The sequence below is a fragment of the Gossypium hirsutum genome, chromosome D02 (genome assembly GCF_007990345.1).
Source record: "Gossypium hirsutum isolate 1008001.06 chromosome D02, Gossypium_hirsutum_v2.1, whole genome shotgun sequence".
Lineage (NCBI taxonomy): Eukaryota > Viridiplantae > Streptophyta > Magnoliopsida > Malvales > Malvaceae > Gossypium > Gossypium hirsutum.
This window is the reverse complement of record NC_053438.1, coordinates 7,106,093-7,120,163: the sequence shown is the minus strand read 5'-3', so window position 1 is coordinate 7,120,163 and position 14,071 is coordinate 7,106,093.

Below are 14,071 nucleotides of genomic sequence, written 5' to 3'. Positions count from 1 at the left end.
ACATTCATTGGACCTAATGCCTCCGGGTATTCAACCTTGTTCCTAGAAAGGATTTTAGAATTAGTAATGAGAGAACATGAAAGTGACCATGCTAACAACTTTAGCAAGCTTTGAATGTCTTATAGACCTTGAAGTATGCATGAGAGATCAAAGTAATTCAGTTTGGTTAACGGTTAATGATTTCTATATTTTGGGTAATTCGAGTAATAGTAATTCGGACCATTTGAACACCCCTAAACATGGATGAAAGAAATAAAGCTTTTCTTTCTTTGCAATTTGGTCCTTTTCCATCAAAATTCATCATTTTCACCTATAAATCAAAATAATTTTCATAGCCATCAAGAGGGAAAATTGATAAGAAGACTATGGTGAACATAAATATCAAATTGGATTCTAGAATGATAGAATTGGAAGAGAGAGAAGATCAAGCTAAGGCCTGAAATCAAGAGAACAAGGTATGAATTTCGAGGTTTCATCATGTTTTTAAATTTAAAGTAAAGAATTTTCATGAAAGTTTTATATTCTTGACATGATAATGAAGAGAGAGATAGAGGAAGTGATTCAAGTGGAAAAGAAAGGAGAAAAACAAGTGACTAAAGGTTGAAGAGAGGTAAGTACCCTTGAATTTCTTGTTACCTAAAGACTAAAATGTTAAACTTTATGAAATATGTGGTAAATTAGTAAAATAAAGTGTAAAATAATTTTAATATGTGAAATAAAATATTATGATAGAAAGCTTATTTGAAGTGTGAAATAATAGTGACTTAAACATAAAGTGATGTTAAAGTGAAATTATAGTAAATAATGAATTTTTATGATACTAAGGACTAAATTGTAAATTTTATGAAATTTATAATCGAAACAAGAGAAGTGAAGTTGTGAAACCTTATACTCGACCTAGTTGGCAAATCTGAATATAAAATGCCACATTTCATTGTCGAAACAACCTGCTTTCTATCTCACTTTATCGAAATGGAAGCGTAGTGGTAAAATTATTTTATTAAAAATTTCAGCAATATTTCTGCTTATTTTACGTACAAAAAAATTTAAATTTCACAATATATCCATATTATAATCATCTCCCAAATCAATTTTCAGCACTTCGATATTCCGAAACATACCACAAACTAAGCATATCACACTAAAACCATTTAATTGACTAATAACATTATGATTATTACAACCAAAAGCTAAATCTTTCATGTCACATATACATAACTATAGCCAAATGACTCTACTAAAAAAACTAATTACATGCCAACTTGAAACAAAATAAAATATATGAACTTTGTTGAGTCCGGGATTTGTCAGTTGGATGTTGACGACTCTAAGTACAAGATCTCAAAATACACCTAACCTACATATGAAAACAAGATCATTCAGTGAGTAATAATTCCAATGGTATTACTATAACTCACTCAATATAGCATGAAATTTAGATGATTGGGCTCTGTTTATTTGTTTCCTCCTTAAACCAATTCAAGTATATTCATATCAAAGTTTATCTAACACATTAATATACAGATGTATCCCAAATAAACGAAATGTGATATTTCAACTAACCAATCTCTTTAAACAAACTTATTAACACTTTATGCCAATGATGTATGCAACCTTATTCGTTTTGTCACATTTCGTCATATCGCATTGCATTACCAATTTGAATTAAACCATTTTTCCTATTCAACATTTATATTTGTTAATACATAACTCAAACTCGAACTAATTCACGAATCTTACTAATACCGTAATTCGACACCCAATTCCTTATCGGTACGTCTAGAACCAAACAAATTGCACCCAACGCTCATCGATTCATCCAAAGCAATAATTGTGCTAGGCACTCATCAAAACATCTGATGGTTGATGCGTCTATCGCTCATCAACCTATAGTCGAAGTAATTTCATATCGAAACGATCGACATAAGCAATTCGCTTCTAGTGCTCATCGGCTTATAATCAAAGTGATTTCTTTTCATTCTATTGTGTAACATACTATTTATTCACAACTTTACCCAATAACCGTTACAATAATCTATACTCTGATTTTATTGTAAGTTCAATTCCCCATCTATTGATCTCAACAACATCAATCCTTCAATCAACTATCATCAATCCTTCAATCAACTATCTTTTCATACCAAACATAGCATGATTCTTCTTAGTTCCAAGCCAATTTTTGTAGTTTCACCAATTCAAACTATTTCTAATTTTTATTCAATTTAATCTGTTTTCACTATAATCAATCTCAATATAGTATTTTGAGTCAAATAATCATATGTATCTTTCTTTGATATTTTAATATGTCAACAAATGAAAATATGTAAAAATATTTAATGAGTTGAGTTATAGAAATACAAACTAAAATTTTCAAGCTATTCGTCGATAGCTTTAGCTTTTCCCTCCGCTCTTGAGGACTTCAGGTCGATGATAGCTATGGATTAACATAAACATATAGCACCATCAGTAGTCAACCCAATTCACAATTAATTGTCATTTCATGTATTTTTTATTTTATTCAATTTAGTCCTTAAAATCCAAACAAGCATAACTTTCAATTCTAAGCTTCGATTTACAATTTGACTTCACTTTCATCTATTACAAACCCTCTATTATCTAATTTTGTCAAAATCTCATAATAGCTCTACCTATTATTTACTTTAATTTCTCAGGTGTAAAATCTAACTTCACAATCTAGTCCTCTTTTATGTCTACACTCAAAATCTATCAATCTAACATAAAAACAACGTAGAGAAATCATTAGTGATAACTTCCTAAAACCTTAACGGTTTTACAAATTAATATACGGATCAGCTAGGTTAAGTTTCCCCGATCTCAAAAATATAAAATTTACAATGAAAGGACTAAATTGCACTAACCAATTTTGTTTCCAAAGCTTGAAATCCCTAAAGCAAATTTTTCTATGTTTATTTTCTTTCTTTGAGCATGGAAGGTTGGAGAAAACCATCTTCTCTCTCCTTTCACTAAACCCATTTATTACTTTTTTTTCTTTTCTTTTTCTTGTAAATAATAATAATCATTCTCAACCCACTTACCATCCACTAAGCTTTATTTCAACATAATCTAATTGTTATTTTAAGCATTTGGATTAATTACAACTTAAGTCCCTTTAGTTATTATCTAATTAAAATCTAAAGCAATAGGACTTTACAATTTAGTCCTTGGACTAGATTAAATATTCTAATTAACTAAATTACTTATCCTTAATTCTATTCATTTATAACACGAGCCTATAAATAATCAGTTCACTAAAATGAGGCCCCAAAACCATAATTTTCGACACTGCTATACTGGGTTGTTACAGAAGTGCATAAAAATTTCATATATGAAATAAGATATTATAATGAATTATTTGATTAAATTGTTATGTGATAGTGAATTTGAGTGAAAGGTAAAGTTAGAAGGATATTATAATAATTATTAAATTTCATAATGATAAGAACTAGATTACAAGATACTTAGAATTGACAAGTACTAAAAATGTTAGAAAGAATTATTCAAGTGAAGTGTTACATGGAAGAGAATTTATTTAAAGTGATTATGTAGTGAAAAATAAATTTCATGGCAATAGGGACTAAATTGAAAAATGTATAAAAGTTCAAGTGTAAAATAAAACATTATGATAAAGAGCTTAAATGAAGTGTTAAGTGTTAGTGAATTAATTGCAAAGTGATATTTAAATCAATTTCTAGTGATACTTGAATTTCATATTGAAAATGACCAAATTGTAAAACATACAAAAATGACTAAGTGTATTAAGGTTTTTAAACAACATATTCAAGTGTTATAAAATATAGAAGTAAAGTGAATACTAAGTGAGAAGATAGTAATTAATGAAAATATATGCTAGTAGGTACTAAATTGAGAAGATTGTAAAGTAAGTGAAGTGAAGTTCATACAAAGAAAACTAGATATAAAAGTGAAAAAAATTTGATGTGTAATAAAATATTTATGGGGAATTTTAGTGAAGTATTTATGATAGTGAATTTAATTTTACGTAATATTAAAGTGTTAATTTAATGAATATTGATTTTTATGAAAATAAGGACTAAATTGTAAAATATGTAAAGTTTTATATGTTACTAATTACTAAGTGACAGAGATGAGAATGCTGATATAAATGCCCAAGTAGACAAGATATGAACTTGCTTGATATAGATGACATGCCATTAGGAAATTAATGGAATAAGTGATTTTACACTTCGATGCATTACAATGTTATTTTCGCATATCTTACTTGTTCAATTGAGTATACTATGGGCTATTAACTCATGAGAAAGATAATTGGTAAGTGATTAAATAATCTTGAGAAAGATAGGAAATTAATGGAATAAGTGTTAAAGAAAGATATGTTGATAGTCACGAAACTAACTAAAAATATGATAAAGGTAAGTGCACCTATAGATAAAAGTATAGCTACGGTGAGTAAAGATACTGTATCCACGAGGACTAAAAGTACTAGTAATTACCATTTTCCTACTATTTAACCGACAAATTGGAGTGATTGGTTTAAACTAAAATCTATAAAATTAATTAAGTAAAAAACTCAGCAAAGAATAAATCAGGAATTTAATTGATTAATAACCAAGAAGCTAAACAATACCCAGGAAAGAATCCTCCTAGACTTCATCCATCATTATGAATCTAAATTAAACGATTTGTTCACTTGGTATCTTGATATGTAGAAATCCCTAAATTTTGCTAATATCCCTTTCAAGACTAAGAACAACTGACTCTAGGTTGATTAATTGAAACTTCTTTCTAATTAAAACCCCTATTATCACATTAAATCGATCTATGGATTCCCCTATTAGATTTGACTCTAATTTGGTAGATTTATGTCGTCTTATTTCTAGGATTGCATGCAACTCCACTCAATTTTGTTGGATCTACTCTTAAACAGGGACTTTTTCGCCTCTGATTTAAGCACATTAAACATGAATTAATATTCAGAAAATATTAAAACAGGAGATAAACACACATAATTGAGAACAAGACTCAAGTATTTATCGCGTAAAATAGAAATCAAATAATAGAATTCATCATAGGGTTCATCTCCCCAAGGTATCTAGAGAATTAGTTCATAATTGTAAATAAAAACATCTCAAAGTCAGTATAAGCCTAAGAGATAAAGAAACTCATAAAGAACATCAAAGAAATTTAAAAAAAGGTCTTTAATCTTGCTAGAAATCTACTTCAGAGCTGGCTTCAATGGTATTCTTCGAGTTGTTTTCTTCTATACTCTCTGATAGCTCTCTATTCTCTTCTTCTATTTGGTATTTATAGGTCTTAGAATGCCTAAAAAGCCTAAATATTACGTTTTTTCGCGTGTCTAGAATGTGACTTGCGAAATCGACACGGTGTAGCACATGGTCGTATGTCCAGTCCGTGTAAAAAGGCTCAGCCTATGTGACTCCTGAAATCTGCTCCAATTGTCTAATTTTCATTTTTTTCACTCTTTTTGCTCTCAAATGTTGTACTAAGTATAGAAACATGAATTTAAAGGATTAGGTGCATAAAATTCACCAATTTGCATAAATAATTATCCAAAAATGCATTAATATCAGGATTAAAACATGTTACTTTTATCACTTATCATATGTGGCAAGTGAATTTCGATAACAATCTATGTTAAAGCATAAAGTGTTAATATATAGTAAACTAAAGAATTAATAAATTTGGTAAATATATTGAATAATCCCTTAATATAATTTATATGTCTATGAAATTATATTAGTAATATTGTTACTAATATTTAATACAGAAATGGTAAGATTTAAATTTATGGGTACTTACTAAGCTTTTATAAGCTTAACGCACTATTTTTGTCAACGCGTAGGTGATAGAGGCTTGAATTGAAGTATTAGAATGAAGGTATAATCTCATCTCATCACATCACATCTCAAATCATGGAGGAGGGTATGATTTTGAATCTTGGGCATTAGTTCATGGCGTGTACGAAAAAGGATTGTATGAATCTGTGATTTCATGTCATCTATATCCCTTTCCAATAGGAGAATGACAAATCAGACTTTTCCTCCTGATTTTTAGCTTTTTTCTCTTGAAAAAAAATTCAAATCCAACTAAAAATGCCAAAAATCAAAAAGGAAAAATCTGATTTGTCATTCTCCTATTGGAAAAGGATATGGATTATATGGAATCACAGTTTCATACAATCCCTTCTCTCAGTGTACATAGGCTTATATTGAGATTTTTGTGGATGAATCCAAATGATGAAATTATTAGATAATGATCTTGATTGTAAACTTGGCTTTTATGAATATGTTTGAAGTTATTTTATGTTTAACCGAGTAGTGATTAAAGTTGATAAATGGTATATTTGAAATGGGTTATTGGTTGGTTGAAAGATATATTGCATATGGAAGTGATTTTAGGTGTTACAGAGAAAAATGAGCAAGTTTTAAGGTTGCAAGATTGAGGTCACGACGTTAGGTTGTTGAAGTCATGACGAGCCAAGTCAGAGAGTCATGTTGCAACGAGAAGGCTCTTGAGGTCGCGATGAGCTATGTTACGTCGTGATGTGGGAGACCATAAAGTTACGAAGAGCTCCCAATGGTTTGAACATTCACCCTTTGGTCCTGAATTGACCCTTGTCCACTTAGAAAACTTTCATAAGCTAGTGTTAAGCTCAGAATTGTAACAACCCATTTTTAGTGAAATCGGACCAGTGGTTTCAGGACCTCAAATTCGAAGTCAAAAAATTTAGTTTAATATTATTTTATGGTCTACAGTATGATAGAAATATTGTATAAAAAATTCGTTAAGAAATTTTACCGTTTACCTAATTTGATAAAAGGACTAAATTGCATAAAGTGCAAAGGTTGTGTTCTAATAGCTAAAGGTATTAAATAGCTATAGAATTTTTAAATTGGAGGTCCTTATATAGTAAATATCAATTAAGGTTGATTAGTGGTTAAGCATGAGTAGTTATCATTGGAAATTCAATAAATTATTAAGGTTAATTTTGGAAATTAGTGATTAAAGTTATAATGAATAAAATAAAATAAACTATTATCATCATCTTCCACCAAAAAAAAAAACCTAGCCATGGAAGTTTGAATTTGGGCAAGCTTATTTTGCTCAATTAGGTATGTATTTTTGCCTTGTTTTTTATGATTTCTATGTTTCCGGGATTGTAGTATCTTAATCTAGCCAACTTGGGGATTAATTTGCAAAACTATTAAAGTATTAGAGTTTTACTATTGATGAACATGTTTGGGTTTTGAAGTTTGATGATAAAAAATGAATAGTTGTTGTTAGATAAACAACTTTTGTAAAGAGATTTTTAGTGAAATTATCAATTAGTGGCTAAATTGAAAAAGGTAAAAAACTTATGGTAAAATTTGTAAATTTGTAAATTTGTGAAACATATGGGCTGCTATTAATATGTATAAAAATCAGCTAGGCTTGGGTAAGGATTAAATTGCATGAAATTTATTTTTCAAGCCTAGGGACTAAATTACAAATAAATTAAAAGTATAGGGAAAAATGGTATTTTTTTTCCAAAATTTCCATGTTGGATTAAATTGAATGAGAATTATATTAAAATGAGTTAAATTCATTCGTATAGATCTTGTCAAACCTCATATAGAATTAGATCGAGGTAAAGAGAAAATATCGGATTAGTCGACTCCGTATCTATGTACACTCGTCGAGGTAAGTTCGTGTAATTAAATTATAAATTATATGCTTTAAATTGAATTATATGTGTGTGATTTGTATAATTTCCATGTATAAATACCGATAGCATATCCGACAATTACCGAGTCCCATTTGAACCTAGGAATTCGTAGGATACAAATGACATGTATTAAGGTTACCGATTTGGTTAAGGTCCTGCATGTATTACAAACACACCACAGCTCGTATGAGCTTACTGATTTGTAGCTCGTGAGAGCTTACCGATTCATAGCTCGTATGAGCTTACCGATTCATAGCTTGTGAAAGCATATCGATTTATAGCTCGAATGACCATACATGTATATGAATTGACGGATTATAGTTCAGTACACCTCATGTGTACTACCCACGTATCTAATGATATTCTAAATGGTTCAACGGGCATAGTTCTGTTACGAGTTTATAAGAGTTCAATACGAACTAGTACAAGTATTTACATGAATTACATGGAAATGATTTATATATGATATATGGATACATGGTATAGATGTTACATGTATGTGGAATTTGAATAGTGGTTGAATTACATGACTAACATGGTTGTTGCGGATATGTGTTTAGGCTTTTGTCCAAATTGGTTTGGATATGTTTTGTATACTTACCTTAAATGTGATTAAATGGTAAGTTAATTTCTTTGTTATAAGAACTTACTAAGCTTAAATGCTTACTCCGTGTTATTTTTTGTGTTTTATAGTAATTTGGAAGCTTGTTCGGGTTGGAAGCTTGTCGAAGCTATTTCACACTATCCATCAGCTCTTTTGGTACTTTCAATAAATTAATATCGGTTATAATGGCATGTATAGGTTAATTTGGCCAATGTTGGCATATAATTGTTTTGTTGAGATTAGCAACTTATATGGCTTGTGTTTGGTATATTTTGATGTATATATATGTGGCCTTACTATATTTGATGTGTGTTTAATATGGTAGAGTGATGTAAAGTAAAATGTAGCTTGGAAAATGGCCTATTTTCATTCACACGTGCAGAGACACGGGCGTGTGTCTCAGCCGTGTGTCCCCTATATCTTTTAAATTGCGCAAGTCAGTATGCTCACACGGCCTAGCACACTAGGGTGTGGCTTGGCCTTGTGGCCCAAGTCAGAGAGTTACACGGGCACGGACATGGGCTGGGACACGGTCGTGTGTCCCTATTTCAAATGCCCACACGGCCATGTGACCCCTATAGCTTTAAAAATTTTTAATGTTTTCTGAAAAATTCTTTGAGTACCCGATTTAGTCCCGACTTGTTTTTTAATGCGTATTTTGGATTTGTTTCTGACATGAATGTTATATGATATGAAATGCCTGTTTATTTGATCTATAAACTCTGATAATGCTCCGTAATCCTGTTCCGGCGATGGATACGGGTTAGGGGTGTTACAGGAATAGTGCATAAATCTTATTTTAAATTTGATATGAGTTTGATAACTTGAATAAAATGTTTAATTGATTTTTGTATGATCGTAACTTCCTTGGCAACAAATGTGACATGCCGGTATATTAACCCGACGATCGAGTTGGATAAGGGGTGTGTGTAAAAGTAGCTCAAATGAAAGATTAAATTATGGACTTTTAAGGTTTACTAAGAATGTGATAAGGACGTGAGAATCAAGTACCATTATTAGTGTAAGCTGAGACCTTATATGATCTCAGATATGTTAAGATGGAACCTAGATAAGAATTTGAGCAACCTGTAAATGATATTTGATCAATTGTGAAAGTGAAAAGTGTAAGAACAAGGTGTGATTGTTATGATAACTAAAATGATATATAAAGGATTGAAATTTTGGAGTAAAGTGAGAAATAAAGATGATGATGTAACAGTGATAAATGGGAATCATGATGAATGAGAAATTTTCTTGATTACATAAAAACAATTCGAACAAGTCAGAAATTGGGTCTCAACATTAATTTAAATGAATTGATTAGTGACACTAAAATGAAGCTTAAGTGAATTTATATGACATGCTTAAGGGTTTCAACATTAACAAGGAATAGGATAAGTAGGTTTATCCTTTGCTACTTACTGAGCTTTTAAAGCTCACACATTAGTTGTTTAGAACATGTGGGTAAAGGACCTTGTTCGAGAAGGCTGGAGTCTTGTTCGAGAGCATCGCATCACCCATCAAGTTTTTAATGTTGTTCTTTAATAGTTAAATGTTATTTGTGCAGGTTATTGGCATGTACATAGAGACTTAGACTGCCATAACTATTTATAAGTGTTTGAATTTGTAAAATTAAGTGTTGTTTGTAACCTCTTTGAAAGGTTAAAACAAGTATTTAAATTATAAATTGGTTTGAACATGTTTATGACTTGGAACTATGTTTATATATGATTTAGTAATGTTTTTAAATGCTTTGAAACCATGACATATGATTTGATTGTAATTAAGGATATTATTGAGTATTTTGAAGTGTTTTGGGATATTTAGTGAGTGACATCGCAATTACGAAATTGCAACTATAGCACCTCATAATCGACCTAATCGTCGGGTCAAGGTATATGGATGTCATATTCGTTGTCAAAGCAATTAGGAGTAAGCAAAATTCGGTTTGACTAAAAAAATTAGAATTCCAAATTATTCGAATCGAATTAGTTGAGTTAATCGGTTCAAATCAATTTTTTTTCGAATTTTGAGTTCGAATCAAGTTAGTTTTTTTAATTCAAATAATTCGAATAATTTGAATAAACCAAATACCAAAACCTTTTATTTCCCTTCCCCCAACCTAAAAAAAACCCTTTTACTTTCCCCAAAAATTTTACTTCCCCCAAACCCCAAAATATTTTTCTTTTTTATTTTCCCCCAAAACTTTTACTTCCCCCTAAAAAATTTTACTTCCTCCCAAACCCCCAAAACGTTTTTCCTTCTATTTTCTTCCAAAAACTTTTACTTCCCCCCCAACCCCAAAAACTTTTTTTTGAAATTATGTCTACTATTTATATTATTGAATTAAATTTCAAATTTTGTATTATTTATATTATTTAATTGTTTAATCATGCTAAATCTTTATCGATTTTTGTTAAAATTAAATTATTGATTATGCCATAAAATATTTATGTTAAAATTTTCTATTGGTATCAATTTCAAATTTTATCTTTAAAATAACTTTTATTAAAAAATCATATTTTTTACATTTAATATTTTTTTTTTAATTTCAAAATACTTGGTGACAAGAATCAGAAGATAATTGAAGCAACTAAGCAAGCAAATAAGCTAACATTTATATAAAATATTAATAACTAAATTATGAGAGGATGAAAGTTAATAACAAATTTGATTACGGTAGGTAAATTTGATTTCAATGGGTGGCAGTGACTACAAGGACCCAAAGTCATTTTTAATTTAACTCAAACAAATATATTAGATTCGATTCGAATTCCATCTCACTCGAATCAATTTGAGAAAATTTCAAATCGAATTAGGATGATCAAATAAGATTCGTCAACTCGATTAACTCAAAATTTTTGCATTCAATTCGATCGAACGTTCACCCCTGAAAGCAACTATTATTACTCCAATTTGTTCTTAAATTTTAAAGCTTTGTTTTAACATAATTGAACTCCTTTGGAGTTATTCAAGTCATTTCTATGCTTCCTCTAATGTTTGGTTACAATCAGACGCCAATTGGGGCTTATTCGAATCAAAATAGGTAAACAGGGTCAATGTTGCAACATTGGCTTCGAATGTCGCAACATTGGAGACAGAAATTTGGATGTCATGACATTAGCTTCGGATGTCGCGACATTGGAGACAGATTACTTTACTTCATGTCTAGTGTCGCGACATTAGAGACAAATTACTTGGAACGTGTTTGAATCATCTAAAACCAAGTTTAAACAATCATAAAACCATTCCATATCACTACTAAAACATTTTCAAATGTGATTCCTCATCAAAACATCATATAATTCCACTTAAAAACTTAATTAAACAACTCCAAATTTACAAAATTTGCATGGAGAGTCAAATACTATCAAATGTCTCATCCACAACATTGATACCATGACCCTATGTACATATCATGAACTATTTTCAAAAATTTAGATCCATACTCTCTTCCAAGCCTTGATTTGTGATGAGATGAGTAGGAGTTCAACCTTCTCTCTAGAGCTCCAAAACAAATCTTCACCTACATGTTTGAAAGGAAACATGTTAAGCTCACGAGAGCTTAGTAACAATATCAAGAATTAAACTTTGCAATTCAGAACAAACATTACTTTTATATTTATATATATAATTCTTATTAATCAAACCATCATACATGAATTTGTTTCTATACTAACCATAATAAGGTGACAATTTAACAAGTTATAAGCTACTTACCAACTTCTTTTTTGAATTCACTTACCTTGTAAATCTATTGTCCAATTGTAGACTTAATAGAACATATAGGATATGTGAAAATGTCGATAATTTGCATCGAAGTGTCACTATCGTGTGGATGTCACTTTTGCCCCAAAGTGCCACTAACACTTATGTAGTGCCACTTTCACTTGCACCGTAGTGCCACTATCACTTGCGAGCATAGTAATTTTCCTAATGGCATGCCACTTGTATCCTACTAGTTCTTATTTTTTTCTAAATGGGCATTTGAATTATACCATTCTATTACATTTTGTCAACGATAAAAACAATTCAAACTTTACTATTTTTACCACTTAATCCTTATCTAAATGGAATCAACAATCATTAAATTTCACTTGGCATCTATTTCATCACCATTTAAAATTTCACTTATAAACTTCATATCAATATTTATATCACCTTTCTAACTTTTACACTATTTTTAATTTAGTCCTTCTCTCTAAATTCACTACACATACACTTTTCAATTCATTATAAAAATACAATTCATCTTTCAAATGATTTCCATAATTCAAATCATCATTCTCATATATAAATAAATCCCATGAAAATTTTTAAAATAATTTATCAATTTTTCATTTAATTTTTACTTTATATAAAGTAAAATTCTTGATATATTTACACCAAAATGCTTGGAATGAACCCTTCTTTTTTCCTTCACTCATTTGTTATTTCTTTGCTCTTGTCACCAACTTGAGGTTCACTTCTCTTCTCTTTCTCTTCATTTACACAACACATATATAATATGCAATATCAAAACAAAAATCACATACTATTTCCATACATTTGATGAGATAAACATGAAGTCCTATAAGAAAACCTTATCATTCTTACCTTAACCTTTCTCAAAATCCCTAAATTTTCTTCACTTTTATTTCTCCTCCAAAATGAATATTAGCTAGCTTTACAAGAAAATGAGCTTACTGTGGAGTTGTTCTATTGATTTCACTTAAAATCTATGGTGGAAATTTGAAAGTTAAAGCTTAAGGGAGGTGAATATGGTAAGAGGGACTAAATTGAAAGAAAATGAAATAAAAAAGGGAGATGAGAGAGAGAAGTGGGAAAGAAGGGAAAAACTTATAAAAGTCGACTTTTCTTTCTGCTTCTACATCTTTCCATATCAAAAAATTTTCTATCATCTTTTTGTATTATTAAATTTATTAACAATATTTAATAAAAAATCAAATCATCATCATGGCCAACAAATGGTGTTTATTCACTCTCATTCTCATCCACTTCTTTTGTACTTCCATGGTCAAATTACTTTTCAAGTCTTTCCTCTTTCTTCCCATGTATCAAATTCAATCATTTCTTATTTCTAAGTTTTTTATACTATAGCCCAATACTTCTCACACTTTTACGATTTAGTCCATACCTTAAATTAATTTTCCCTTAATTTAAAAGCCTTTGTAATTTCTTATAATATTCAACTATCTTCTCCACTAATTTTAAAATTTTTATTTTTTTTACTTTGAAAAATTTTAACACGTGCCAACCTGAATTGACATTGTTCTCATTTCAGGGGATGTTAGGGATGCTACAGCAACATCGCAACTTCACATTCCCATCGTTGTGGCCATATTATCTCAGTCAGTCACATCGCAACATCATAAATTCCTCGTCACGACATCGTGCCATTGTAGCAACCTTGCATTTTTTTCAAGTTTTGACCTTTCGGAGCCGTTTGGGATTCCGATCACCTTCGATTAACTCAAAACAAATTTTAAATTGTTTTTAAAGCTTTCAATTGTATAAAACATATTTCAATTATTTTATAAAAATATTTTAAACCCTAAATCCTCAAATAAAATAAAGATTTCTTACACGTTCATGCTTCGGTGGCATCTCCCATTAGTAGCAATCGTCAGGATGAATGAGGGGTGTTACACAATGCAAGTTCAAAGGTTAAAAGAGACAAAAAAATTTAAATAGAGGGCTAAAATGATATTTTTTATAAAGATGAAGGGCTAAAGAAGTCATTA